At 33.7% G+C, this 14,576-nt stretch overlaps 1 protein-coding gene across 3 annotated transcripts in view; it reads left to right on the top strand.

Moving 5' to 3' along the window:
• The window catches only part of Mccc2 (methylcrotonyl-CoA carboxylase subunit 2), a 702,143-nt gene that overhangs the window by 303,228 nt on the left and 384,339 nt on the right, over positions 1–14,576 (top strand). The window lies entirely within an intron of this gene.

Raw genomic sequence — 14,576 nt, forward strand, 5'->3', positions numbered from 1 at the left:
ATTGTATCGATACAAAAGCCAAAAATTATAAGAACTTGTTCAATAAATAGAACATTTAAGATTTCTAAAGCATACAACAACTAAGAATTTTAAATTAAAATTTTGTTAAAAACAGTAACACCATTTGTATAATCAGCTTAAAAAAATGTTGCTAAAAATTATCTGATACAGCAGTTTGATAAAAAAAAAGAATAAAAAATTATCGTTGTAGCTAAAAAGTCTGAAACCAAAGTTTAAAAGGCAATTAATTTCGCTCCATAAATATATGAACTATTTGTGAAACTAAACCCCTTCACATATGTATGTATTTAAGAAATCTTTATACAAGCTGCTTTAAGCAAAAACTTAAAAGGACTATTGTAGATCACCATAGCTATATCATTTATACGTCGTTTTTATCGAGTACTTTCTAATATAAAAGATGTCTAACATAGTTTAGTTTTTAAAGATTATAATCAAAAAAAGGTAAACAATAAATAGATAAGTATTATGGCATACTGTTAAGAAGTGTATTCTTGATCCAAAAAAAATGTGTACAATGGTACGGTTGTATATTGATAACCCTATTCCAGTAAACAGTAACAATAAAAAGCAAAGAACATAACTAAACATATATTTCACAAATCATACGCAAATTAGAAAACAATGACAATGGTAAAACTATCCTAACTTACAAGCGAGTAACATTAAACATTTACCTAAAAAAAAATATAACAAAAAATATATTTAGTTGACTTAAAAATAGCAAAATAGTTCTACTTACTGTACTGTGACGGTAAAATACCGTCGAGCCATCATCGGTAGGCTAGGACCGATAGGGAAAGAAGGAAAAGGGAAAAACGGAGAGGACAGTTAGGAAAGGATGGAAAGGGAAGAAAAGGCCGAAAAGGGATCAGATTAGCTTGGGCCAGCGAACGCGCGTAAAGCGAGTTTTTGTTGGGGGTTGCGAGAAGCAATTTCCTCAAGGCGATTTCCCCCGCGAGAAGCGAATTCTGTTTTGGAGGACGTGAGACGCGTCCTCTGAAGTGTTTCCGTTCCTGCGATTGTTGTCGTGGCGGCTGTGCTTGAGCTGTCCCCGGTACAGTGCTTGGTGCTGAGTGTCCGGGTCCTGCTGGGATAGCAGGCGACGCCGGACTCAGGGTCACCGAGGCCGATACCGCCGATCTCGGCCTTCGAACGCTGCCAGTAGGGACGCCTACTAACCTTAGCGTAGCCGCTCCACTGCTCCCGTGTAGACTTGGCCTGCGAGAGGCATCGTCGGGGAGCGACCCCGCATCGCCGTAAGTACCTGCCAACAGGCAGTTTATTGTAAAGGGCAGCGGCCCTAGATTAGCCCGCGTTGTCTGCCCGGTTCGCGAGTTTGCGCCGCGTGCTCGTCGAGTATTCTCGCTTAACGAGCGTACGTACACAGGCACACACATAAACACACACACCTGCGAGTAATATTTTGTATTTCATTTTATATTATTTAGTTGAATATATTTTAATTTAAAAATACCCGCGAGTGCTACTTCTTTTGGTGTGCCTCAATTTTCTTCTTTATTTATAATTGTAAACGATCGTCACGAAAAGCGACGACAGACACCAATAGCCGCAATACTATATCCCGCAGCGGTGTCTCAGCGCACGAGACCCGCGAAATATTTTACAGGGAGTGTCAACGTTGGGTATCCAGGCAACACAGGCCCGGTCGAAGTGGAGAGACTCTGCCTCGTTGATCCGCATTGTACACCCCGTAACATTAGCGCCCGACGAATAACCCACGGTTAGGTATCGCGCGACGTCGTCTACAAGGTAGACGACAAATACTATTGCTGTAGCTATAGCAATAGTAAAGTAGGTGCTGTAGCAGTATAGCTACATCAAAACAAAATAGATCGCGTGTATAACGCGTAGAACGCGTAGAACGCGTTAGCATACGTGAGAGACACTGGCAGACTCGTATAGGTCGCGCGTGTAAACAAAGCAGCGGCTTTGTTTACGTGACAACTTTGAGTCGCTGCGGACTTCCAGCACTCAAAAATTTGTACTGACGAGTGCGAGCGAGAAAGAAAATAATATTTTGAGACGAAATATTATTTTCGACTGCCAACAAGCTTAGCCTGTGAAATCGGATTTTCACAGGCGGCGAACGCTGATCTACGGCGCAAGTAGAGTACACAGCGCGTATACGACGGTATACAGGTATACACGGCTGTTGGCTTCTCGCGGCTCGTAGAGCGACGAGCAGTAGTGTACATGTGCAAGGTACACTATACATAACTGTATTTAAAATTGTACCACACACATGCACAAATAAAAAAGAGAGAGTTGAGGGCAGCGATATCCCTACAGCTGACAGCTTTAAGTATAAGGCTGTATCAAATTATGAATTTTCTTTAAAGCCTAAAGGCAGAAATTTAGGCGGAAAGTTGCGTCCAACTAACGCTATGGCGCAAATTCACCCTACCTGTCAGCTCTCTCTCCCAAGCTAATCTCTGCGTTGCGGCACAGTACACTTACTGCCAGTAAATTTTTATTGTGTAGCGCGCATCTAGTAAATAAAAGGACCATGACAACGCAGACACAAGCGTTTACGACGTGGCCACAAACGTATGCGGTAAGCTCGTCAACGCACCCAACGTACTCCCACCTATCCCAATATTTGGCTGTACCTGTTGATCCCATAAGTACAGCCTGGTCGGGGGGAAGTCTCCCGCCTCTGGCAGGAAGAAATTCGGGGTCAAACAGGTCGTACGTCGACTCCGGATGCCGTGACTTAGGACAAATTGTCCGACAGTGGAATGTAAAGTTCACCGGGGAAAGTCACGACAACTTTGACACCTTCCTCACGCGCATTACGGAGTGCCGCACAGCTTCCAGATTGACGGAAGAAGAGCTTTTCCGAGCTCTACTGGAGCTTATTACCGGCATGGCAGTGACATGGTTCGCATTGTACACCCCGTAACAGTACAAAGGGTACTAAGGTGTTATATCGTATGTATTAAGTAGTAAAAAAAGGCGCATTTTTAATAACTGACATCAACCAATAAGGCACAAAAGTGCAACAATAAGATTAAGAGAATCAAAAACGATAATTATTATTGTTAAAAACCAATTAAACATTCTATGATGTATAAAACATTATATATATATCAATACGAAATTTGTACGAGTTATGTGCAAACGGAAAAAGCGATATTTAATTTATCAAACCATCAATGTATTGTTTAAATACTCAACTCCAATTTTGTTTACCACTTATTCTATAAACATTGTTTTTTTGTTTTTCAATGCATATCATACCTAAGACAAAATATTTGTAATAGTACTTTTCTTGGTCTATAATTCTAATTGGATCTCGATCAAAATTAAAAAAGTGTCTTGTATTAAGAGTATGGGTACATACAGCCGATTTCTCGCTGTTTTCCTTCTTACGTATACCACGGTAATCATCTGTCTCACAGTTCTTACACTTTTTTAAAATTTTTCATGTTTTTTTGTTTTAGTTTCCAAAGTTCTGCGACCTACATAGATACATATACCATCTTAACACTGTCTTATGAATAATATTGCATTTATCTATTTTATTTGTTTTATCTTTATATAAGTTGTCGATTTTTCTATATTATTCAACAGACCGGTAAACTACATTGACTCCATGATTTTCTCTAATCTTTTTGATTTTTAATTCTAATGATTTAATGAAAAGTAAAGCAACTATATCATGATATAGTAAATGTTAAATTTTGGTTATATGTTTGTAATTATTAATCTGATAATTTGATTTGCGAAATCGTTAACTGATATATTTATTAATAAAATAAAGTGGGAAGTTTTCGGCCAGCAACGCAAAGCGTACGTAGCACAAGTGGTCATTACGAATGCATTTATTACATAACGTAATAGCTTTATCGACTACACCATAAACAATATCTTACTTCTGTGACAAAGGACAGTAAGGCTAAAAATAAAAATATAAGCCTCCAGGAGTGAACTTCTTAAAATACTTTAATATCAAAGAACAATTTTGTTATTTTTTTATTTTAATGTCAAAAAAACTAATACTGTCATTGACTGGCGTTTTAACTGTTAACTGGATATTCAAAAGTTTTCTAAAAGTTTTAATAAAACATGTAAATAATATTTAAAAAATAGGAACAACTTTGAAGATTAAATTTTAAGTTGTCTTAAAAATAACATAAAAAATAGTTCTAAAATCTTAATGTGAATGATGAAGTCATTTTTTACGCGTTAGTTAAATTTAAATTTACAAAGAAAATAAAAATGTTATTATAAGTAAATCAGACATAAAAGGTACAATCTTAATAAGGGACCAATCTGGTTATGTATGAAATGTTACGAATAGTTTAAAAAATACTAAGTTGGTACAAATAAAAAACCTTTTTTAATCACCTAGAATATAACAATATTGTTTAAGTGTTGTAGACAAGTAACAGTACACAAGATGAATAACCCAGTAATCATAACAATCATCTTTGTTTTAAGTTCTCTTTTTTACCACCTTTCTAGATATGGTTCATAAAATTTTTAATGAAGATTATCCGAGAAACCTAATCATTTTGTTAAAAATGGCTTACAGATAAAACAAAAATAAGATCATTGTAAAGTATCACAAGGCTACACTTTAGTAAGCTTTCAGATAGTCGATTTATCATATAATGTTCATTGGAATTCTGTGAAGTTAGTCAGTGAACGAAAATGTCATTTATTATGTCAGAAGACAGCGTTACTATTTAAGGAGTTCTTGGATGTTATACAATTTATTATAGACAATTATTACTTTATTTGTAATAAAGTTGTTTTCTACCAAATTTTTGGCAGTGCTATTTAAAGACCTATCAGTCCGATTCCGGTTGACTTGATTTTGGGTGATTTAAAAAAAGATAGTATTATGACTAGACCAGTAAGTGTTCTTTGGTGATTTAAATATGTGGATAACACTTCAACGTGTATACAAAAAAATGAAGTAATCGTTTCTTAACACTATTTAAATGCGTCCGATATAAATATCCAGTTAACAGTTAAACGCCAGTCAATGACAGTATTAGTTTTTTTGACATTAAAATAAAAAAATAACAAAATTGTTCTTTGATATTAAAGTATTTTAAGAAGTTCACTCCTGGAGGCTTATATTTTTATTTTTAGCCTTACTGTCCTTTGTCACAGAAGTAAGATATTGTTTATGGTGTAGTCGATAAAGCTATTACGTTATGTAATAAATGCATTCGTAATGACCACTTGTGCTACGTACGCTTTGCGTTGCTGGCCGAAAACTTCCCACTGCATTTTATTAATAAATATATCAGTTAACGATTTCGCAAATCAAATTAACAGATTATTAATTACAAACACATAACCAAAATTTAACATTTACTATATTATAATATAGTTGCTTTACTTTTCATTAAATCATTAGAATTAAAAATCAAAAAGATTAGAGAAAATCATGGAGTCAATGTAGTTTACCGGTCTGTTGAATAATATAGAAAAATCGACAACTTATATAAAGATAAAACAAATAAAATAGATAAATGCAATATTATTCATAAGACAGTGTTGAGGTGGTATATCTAGCTATGTAGGTCGCAGAACTTTGGAAACTAAAACAAAAAACATGAAAAATTTTAATAAAGTGTAAGAACTGTGAGACAGATGATTACCGTGGTATACGTAAGAAGGAAAACAGCGAGAAATCGGCTGTATGTACCCATACTCTTAATACAAGACACTTTTTTAATTTTGATCGAGATCCAATTTGAATTATAGACCAAGAAAAGTACTATTACAAATGTTTTGTCTTAGGTATGATATGCGTTGAAAAACAAAAAAACAATGTTAATAGAATAAGTGGTAAACAAAATTGAAGTTGAGTATTTAAACAATACATTGATGGTTTGATAAATTGAATATCGCCTTTTCCGTTTGCACATAACTCGTACAAATTTCGTATTGATATATATAATGTTTTATACATTATAGAATGTTTAATTGGTTGTTAACAATAATAATTGTCGTTTTTGATTCTCGCAATCTTATTGTTGCACTTTTGTGCCTTATTGATTGATGTTCGTTATTAAAAAATGCAGATCTAGTTTGTTATGTTCAAGTTGACTAAGTATAACTTTTGTTATATTTTTTTAAGTTAACGTTTAACATTGCTTGCTTGTTAATTAGGATAGTTTTAGCATTGTCATTATTTTCTAACTTGCGAATGATTTGTGCATTACGTATTTGTGTATGTTCTTTGCTTTTTATTGTTACTGTTTACTGGAATAGGGTTGTCAATATGTAACTGAAACTTTGTACACATTCTTTTTTTTTTGAAGGATAGACTACTTGACAGTATGCCAAAAAACTTATATATTCATCATATACCCGCACTGTCGTAAGAATTGGAGCATAAAAAAATTTTCAAAAACGGTATTTGTCTGAAATTTAGGATATCCTTATATAAAGAATCTTCTAACTGAACAAAAGGTAAGGTAAATTTGATGTATTAGGTAAATTTTTTGTATGTAATTTTTTAAGCATCTATACACAAGCAATAAAAAATACTTTTTTTTATAAATCTAGAGCATGCGAAAGTTCCAAAATCAAAGTATAAAAATGGTAAAATTTTTTTTTTTGGTACAGCATATTTTTGTAGGATATTCGTAGTATAATACTATTAAGTACTCGTGCTGTAATAAAATGAAACTGAGTAATATTGATTTCTGACTGGTACCTTATGCAAACCTTAGATTAAATGCATAAATGGGTTTATACGTTAAAAGTATGTAAAAATATAGGGGAATATTTTGAATCTTTCTTTTTTTTAATTTTTTAAACAATATTAGTCAAAAGTCAATATCACTTTGTTTTTAAAGAAATCTGATTAGTAGGTCCATATCTTTTTACATGTAACATTAAAGCATTTTGGAAAGCTGGAAAATGTTTTGATGAGAAAATTTTACTTATAAGTCATTTTAAATCGTTAGTGAGCAACTTTCCTCAAAGAAACTTAATCTCTGCTTGTGAAAAATTTGAGTTTTTGAAATTTAAGCTATGATTGTATTGCAAAAAATGGTTAAAAAACAAGGTCAATGGTGTTATGTGTGTTTAAAAATCTCGTAAAAGAGGAATCATAAACGAATTATAATAAAAATTGTTCAATCTTTAATAATAGTTCATATAAACATTATATTAAAGCAGCACCTAAAGTTAGAATTTTAAATCTTTAACTCCGATATGCAGTTATCTTACCTAAATGCTGTCTTTTTTTTTTAAACTTCTGTCATCAAAATTTGCTAATGCGAGCAAGTAAAAGTTTGAAATAAGTTGCGCATTCTTATGCCTAGGGAGCAATTCTTTTAAGGGTTGCAGAAGTTTTAGCATCGTTGATAAGTTCGTCGTTTAATTAACGTGCATCTCAACACACTCTTACAGAATTATTTTTTTTAATGACGATACGTATTCAATCAACATAAGGGCTATACAATCTTCAAATAATACTCAACTCAACATTTGAGAGATTTGCTCTTGTAATTATGAATCATGATTCAGAGGTATTGAATATTAAAGCGTTAAAAAAAAGCTTTATTTTTAAAAATAAGACGATGCTGATATGTGTTCATAATACCGAGTCACTTTCGAAGAACATGCTCGTAACTGCTTCTTAAAGTTTTAAATCTAAATTTTTGTGTATTTGACAAACTTTATACAATTAAGTTTTTCAATTAATCTTATCAAAAGAAAGATAACAATGGTTTTAATCAATAATATTAGCACTGTCTTCTCAATAGCTTAAAGATAATTTATTCGATACGTTATTGTTATAGATTTATCATTAATTTTTGGTAAATAATTTGAAAAGATTGATATTTTATGTTTCGTTCAATTCTTTTCAAAACTATTTGATTTTCATACTTAGTCAAGATTTGTTTTCGTTAAATGTTTAGTTTAGAAATTTTTTTATAGATTTAAGAAACGGGTGAAATAAGTTTCTGAATTAATAAGTGCATGCATATGTGTATCTAAAATTTGAGATGGTGTTTCAGGACATAATATGGTATGTGTATTCTCTTTTGAAAGTGTAGGATCATTGTTAAAGATATAGTATTATCATATTTTTAATTATTTTGTAATTTTTAATCGTATTTTTGGAAAAGACGTATAAGTATAAACAAAGATTAGTTATAATTTTTTGCGATTACGTACAGCTGAAATAATTTCGAATGTAATAAACTGCTAAGATTTGAGCACACAGCACCACCTCAAGACGCATATATGTATACCTATTCCCAAATGTACATGTATATAAATACATACACATATGTACATGTATATATATGCATTGTAACACATCATGCCGTAATAATTTTTTCGTTAGTAGCAAGGCATGACATGTATTTATTTTACTAAAAAACTAAAGAAACAAGGTGAATAGTGTGCATTTGATATTTATTAATCGAAGACACCAATATTTTAACATTTAAGCACTTCTCATATTTCTAAACAGTTAAAATATACTATTACATGTGTTGATTTGTTGCTCTACTATCTGACATTAACTAACCAGATTTTATCTTAGTCTTACTGGTATAGGTTTGGCAGTTGCTGCTCGTCACGATACTGAGGTGATAGGGACAGGATAAAGGAAGACAGGCCTCCCCTACTACTATTGCAGTTTAATGTATTGTGTCGTTATACTTGAGGCAGGTCCTGGGGGATCCATTAGGCAGTAGTTAGCACCGTAACAAAAGTGTCCTTTGTGGTTACCGTGCACGGATTATTACCGTAGCCACAGACGGTAACAGGAAGTCACTATTCACTGCTTTTGTTGTTACTCTGTGCCACGAATGCCACAATTTCTTGCACTCCCCAAAAAACGTACATGGACTATCAAGAGTGCCCCTTTTAACAAAAATGCGTCACAACTATAGGCAAAAAAAAAGCGAGAGTGTCGTCAACTGGCTTACCTACTTACGCCTTCTCAGTGCTCTACAGTTACAGATGTCCGTTGATCCGCATACATACCAGCTGCTGCACATGGTATACTACCAATAGTGGAAATGGGTACGTGTACTCAGGCATAGGGCAGGGTTGGGCTAGATTGCATTGTGCTACCTCTCCTTTTATCTGGTGGGCTTATATTACTTGCTAGTGTAAAATGCTAATTATTTTTATTGGTCTATGGTCAGATAGTAGGCTGTTGATGCACTTGCAAGTGCTTATAATTATGGCTTAAGAAAACTGATAATAACTAATACTAAAACAAATTTTACCACGGGCTTACAAAGATGGACTGCAACATAATAAAAAATAGCAAAAATGATACGTTTGAAAAAAAAATAATAATAAATACATGAAAAAAATCCAAGGAACAATCGCGACAATCAAAGAAAAAACAAAGGGCAACAAAAATAAAAAAAACGATGATTACCTGTCTTGTTAAAGCAAGGTTACTGTTGATTTTCTGGATGCATTATAAAAAAAAACACAAAAAAACTTTTAACTGTTATTTTAAAACAAAATCAAATTCTTCGTCTTTTTAAATTGGTCAGAGCCGTAAGGCTCTTTCTTGCTTTCACTGTTGGTGCTATAGTGATGCTCGCACTTTATAAATTCACTTACCTACACGGAAAAACTTTTGAACGTACAGAGCCCAGTTACGCACACGGAAAAAACTTTTCAACGAACAGAGATAAGTTACGCAGGCTAGAGAAGTTCAAATCGCTTTGAACTCCTACTGCACAAGTGTACAGGCCGCCTTGACTCGAAGATCGAGTCACACGAGTTCAAAACAGCGTTCAACTGAGACTGCACAACCATGCGCGCCACGTAGCCTGTAGTTTGGGCTTGTACAGTACGGCATAGCATTGAACTGCAGAAGCTCGAGGGGGGGGGCTACGTGAGCCCGATGGTTGTGCTCTCACAGCACAATGTCCAGGCTCAGCGAGCTCAGTGCTTCTCCGAGCTCTCTCTCGGCGAATTTTGAGCTATCAGCAGACAACTTTTGGGCTTCAATTAATACAGCCGTTCATTATACAGAACGCGAACGGGTAAATGAGTTAAAACAAATATTTTATATACATACATGCCAGTGAATAATTTCATGAAACTTATTTAACCTTTATGTAACTCATTAATTTGGTATAAAATGTTCAGGGTTAAATATAACATTTTGACCGTACAAACTAAGAATGGTCAAAATGTTATAATTAACCCTGAAAATTTTATACTAAATTAATGAGTTACATAAAGGTTAAATAAGTTTCATAAAATTATTCACTGGCATGTATGTATATAAAATATTAGTTTTAACTCATTTACCCGTTCGCGTTCTGTATAATGAACGGCTGTATTCATTGAAGCCCAAAAGTTGTCTGCTGATAGCTCAAAATTCGGTGAGAGAGAGCTCGGAGAAGCACTGAGCTCGCTGAGCCTGGACATTGTGCTGTGAGAGCACAACCATCGGGCTCACGTAGCCCCCCCTCCCTTGAGCTTCTGCAGTTCAATGCTATGCCGTACAGTACAAGCCCAAACTACAGGCTACGTGGCGCGCATGGTTGTGCAGTCTCAGTTGAACGCTGTTTTGAACTCGTGTGACTCGATCTTCGAGTCAAGGCGGCCTGTACACTTGTGCAGTAGGAGTTCAAAGCGATTTAATTTTCTCTAGCCTGCGTAACTTAGCTCTGTACGTTCAAAAGTTTCTTCCGTGTATCCTTCGGTACCTCCCCATGCCAAAACTTAGCCAATATCTTGGCTGGTAGTACAATAAAAGAGGAAGAAAAAATATTACTTAGTTGTAGCAGGAAAATGAAGAAGCAGACGGAAAAACAAAAGAAAACTAAAAGGAGCCTAATGTATATTGGTGTGAGACACCAATACAAGATGCTGCCTTACACTGTACTTAAAATATACGAATTAATTGCCTGACAAGCCTTTTTCTTATTTGCTTTAGAAACAAGAACGTGACTTCAATCGAGAAATATAAAATTCTTTGTGATTTATTTGATCATTTGGTTTTTCATGTGTTATAATAAATAAATTAAACAAAGCATTGATTGTGAACATAAAGAAAACCATGTAACTAATGATTACATTATCGTTTATTAAGGCGTTATAAAAAAATATTGATATAGATAGTCTTTTTAAGAAATTTAAAAAATTTCTAAGATCAGAAGATACTTGTATAAATATACTTATTTGTCAAAACAAGACAACTTTGAATAAAGGATTCTGAAGGAAGTTTATGAGTATCATTCTAAGAGCCGAGGAACAAGGAGTCCTTAAAGCCAGCACAGCTGGACTTCCTTTACCGCGCACCTCCTCTTGCACTCTACAAACTTAAAACTGTACGATTGTAACTGCTTATAATTTTGAAAAATGCCTGGCAAGGCTTGATTTTATTTGTTAAGCATCTTCCTTTCGTAACAAGGTTTTTATGAAAAACTTTTTTTTTTCCACCACATTTAGAATACACCTTAATTTAAATTAAAAACCCAATTAAAAAAAGGAAGACCTAACCTTACTCTCTCTTAATAGACCATGTTAATCTATCAATATTTTATAATTTTATTCTTGAAAATTTCCCGTGGTAAGAAATCTAAAAAAATTATGTGCACTCGTAATAAGCTTAAAGATAACATACATTTTTTGCGCATTTATCTATTTCGAACTTTTCTTTTGAACCTCCTTATGACAGTGTGTCCATTTACGGCGAATGTGATAATTTACGCCAATGAGACCAAAATAACGTAAATATGACTGAGAAATCCAAAAACAATAAAAGATACATAAAAACCAGTCGGCAGTCGTAAGACTGCTGACAGAAGTGAGAACTTAGGACTACGAATTATATTCTTACTTGAGTTCTGAAACGAGTTAGTAGCCATTCAAAAAATTTACTGTTTTTAAAATAAGTAATCTAAAATTATGGCATTTATATAATTATGTGGGTCGTGATAATACATATGATCACATGCCTACCTCTTCATTATATATATTTTTAATAATTAATAATAAAGTTTATTACCCGATAATTAGGGTACTCTTTGAGTTGGAAATTCTGAAAATTATGCGATTTGTCATGAAAATACTCGTTCTAAATTTTACTACAACAGATACTTAAATGTAAGAAAAAATTCATTAAAGAACTGATACCATTAACGTCCGATACAGGCTTATTATTATTTTTTAATAAATTTGTTTTGAGTACTTGACCTGCAATTTGTGAATAATTGAGCTGATTTTGCAGCAGAAACCCTAAATACTTACGTAAAGGAGAATGTTGTTTCGATTTTCTTTCTTTAAAAAAACAATTAAGTTTTCTGAGAAGGCTGTTAAATAATTTGTAGAATGATTGCTAATTACTACTTATAAATTTGTTTAAGGAAGAGAGTAAGACAATGAAACTCGCAATTAAATAATAAATTATACCTTTATAAGTTAAAATAATTTTATTATAGTGTAAGGTATTATAAAGCATAATTCAAATAATAAAAAAAAGTGACGACATGACGACAGATAATTGCAAATATATGTGTATGTGTTTGTATACGGTAATACAGCTTATGCTGACTTGCTAGTCACGTATATACACTACAAATCGCCACACACGTGTGCAACTATATGCAGTTGAACTTGCATGGGTCATTGATACAACTCGATATACACTATACACTTATTTAGTAATACTCTAGTAATATGCATGCACTGTATACAGTTTACACTATACACATTGAAACGTGGCAAATAATTTATATTCCAAATACCAATGTCGTACGTAGTTACACAAAGTTAAAAGTTATCTCGGTAACTCGGTACTCGGTACCTGCGAGTAAGTAAGTACCTGACTTAATAGTTACGTACACCATTACTCCACACATATGCGGTGTAGTAGTGTGATTCGAAATTTTATTGCACACTATATGCACTGTGCAGTGGCTGCCGTTGGACAAAGAGAAAGTATTTAAGCCATTTGCAATATATGCATGCCCATACTACCATACCCCGCCATAGTAAGCCAGTCTGCTGCGCCACCAAGCTACTCTCTCCTTCTCTATCACCAGCCGATACAGAGTGGAGTCCCTCTCTTCTCCCGCCCCCCTCATCAACATTTCATTCTCTCACGCTCACACACGACTTATTGCAGGGATTGCCTTGTTTTTAAATGAGAGTGATCTGACACGAAACCAAGAGTTTTTCCCCCATCTAAGATCGTCCAACGCACCTAAAGAATTTTTCACGTTAAAAAGAGAAGAAAAAGCATTTGTAATAGTTATATGTATAGCTTTCATAATAACAGGAAAATAAAAGAATAAAGATTAATTATTTTACTGAACGGTAAATATTGTATATGATTGCCTCGTCAGGTATCATTCCTAGGTACTGCGCACATTATTGCCAGCTTTTGTTGTCAGAAAAGCTTGCTTTTTAGCCAGCCACAGGTCAAAAAAATGCGTGCAGTTTAAAATACTGTTACCCTGTTTGACACGCTTCTGGCAAAAGTTTTTTAATGATTAACGAACTCTGTGCCGTTCTCAGTTCAAATGAGTTCTGATTTTTATCACATGTTTAATATTTATTCTTTGACTACTTTCAAGATTTTTGTCCCGTCTTTCTTTCGCAGCACTTTTAACTCGAGGTATTTTGAGAATAGATCTTACATGATCAATAGCTATCTGTAATAATTATTTGACAAAGGTTTCGATCCAGTAATATCCAATGTTATTGCCATCCATGGTTGTTCAGTAATTGTTTCACTTATAAAACCACATTATTTCTGTACGACCTTTTGCTTTTGATATTATAGACACTCTTAGACATACTTAACTAAATCTTGATCCAAGAGGATTTGTCATTAGGTCTTGCTACGGTTGATTTTTTGTATACCTCGCCTGACAAAATTTATATAAGACTAGCCCCACCCGGCCCACCCCATCTCGTCTTCACCCGAGATTCACTGAATAGAACACTGAAGTGTGTTGACACGTAAAATAAAACGTGACAGTTAAAGATCTTACATCTATTCCTGACACTTCTTAAAACAAAAGTCTTCTTGTTAAAAACAGATTCGTTTAGAACTCATGCAGCTTATTTTTAAATAATAAGCTGTAATAAGTAAGAAAAATATAATTATGCTCAGAAGTATTGTGTATTCCATAAGCCATATAACAGTTACTGGCCCTACAGGGTCATTGATTACTTTATGAAACCATAAATATTTAAAACTGACGAAAAATGTATAATTAAAAAATGGTTTTTTCTAATTTTACTATTTTGTTACCAGAGCAACAGAGTCCTGCGGCTTAGTTTTTTTTTCTGTTGACACAATAAATACAAATACGTATTATACGATCCATTTACAAATATTGAAAATTTACATCATCATTGTCTGGGTTTTTAATGGAAATCTGATCCCTCACGTAATAGACTCTTTATTAGTTAAATTTGATGCTGCTGTTTCAATCTCGATGAATGTTCAACATCAGTTTCTTGGCACCAAAAATTTTGAACATTTGAAGCATTTCAAGTTTTTCTTCCGATTCGCTCTCTTGTGACTATAGGCATGGTTAAAACTTTTGTGAGCC

Source organism: Copidosoma floridanum, unplaced genomic scaffold (genome assembly GCF_036245765.1).
Source record: "Copidosoma floridanum isolate Cflo_tuat_1 unplaced genomic scaffold, Cflo_Japanese_pri ptg000026l, whole genome shotgun sequence".
NCBI lineage: Eukaryota > Metazoa > Arthropoda > Insecta > Hymenoptera > Encyrtidae > Copidosoma > Copidosoma floridanum.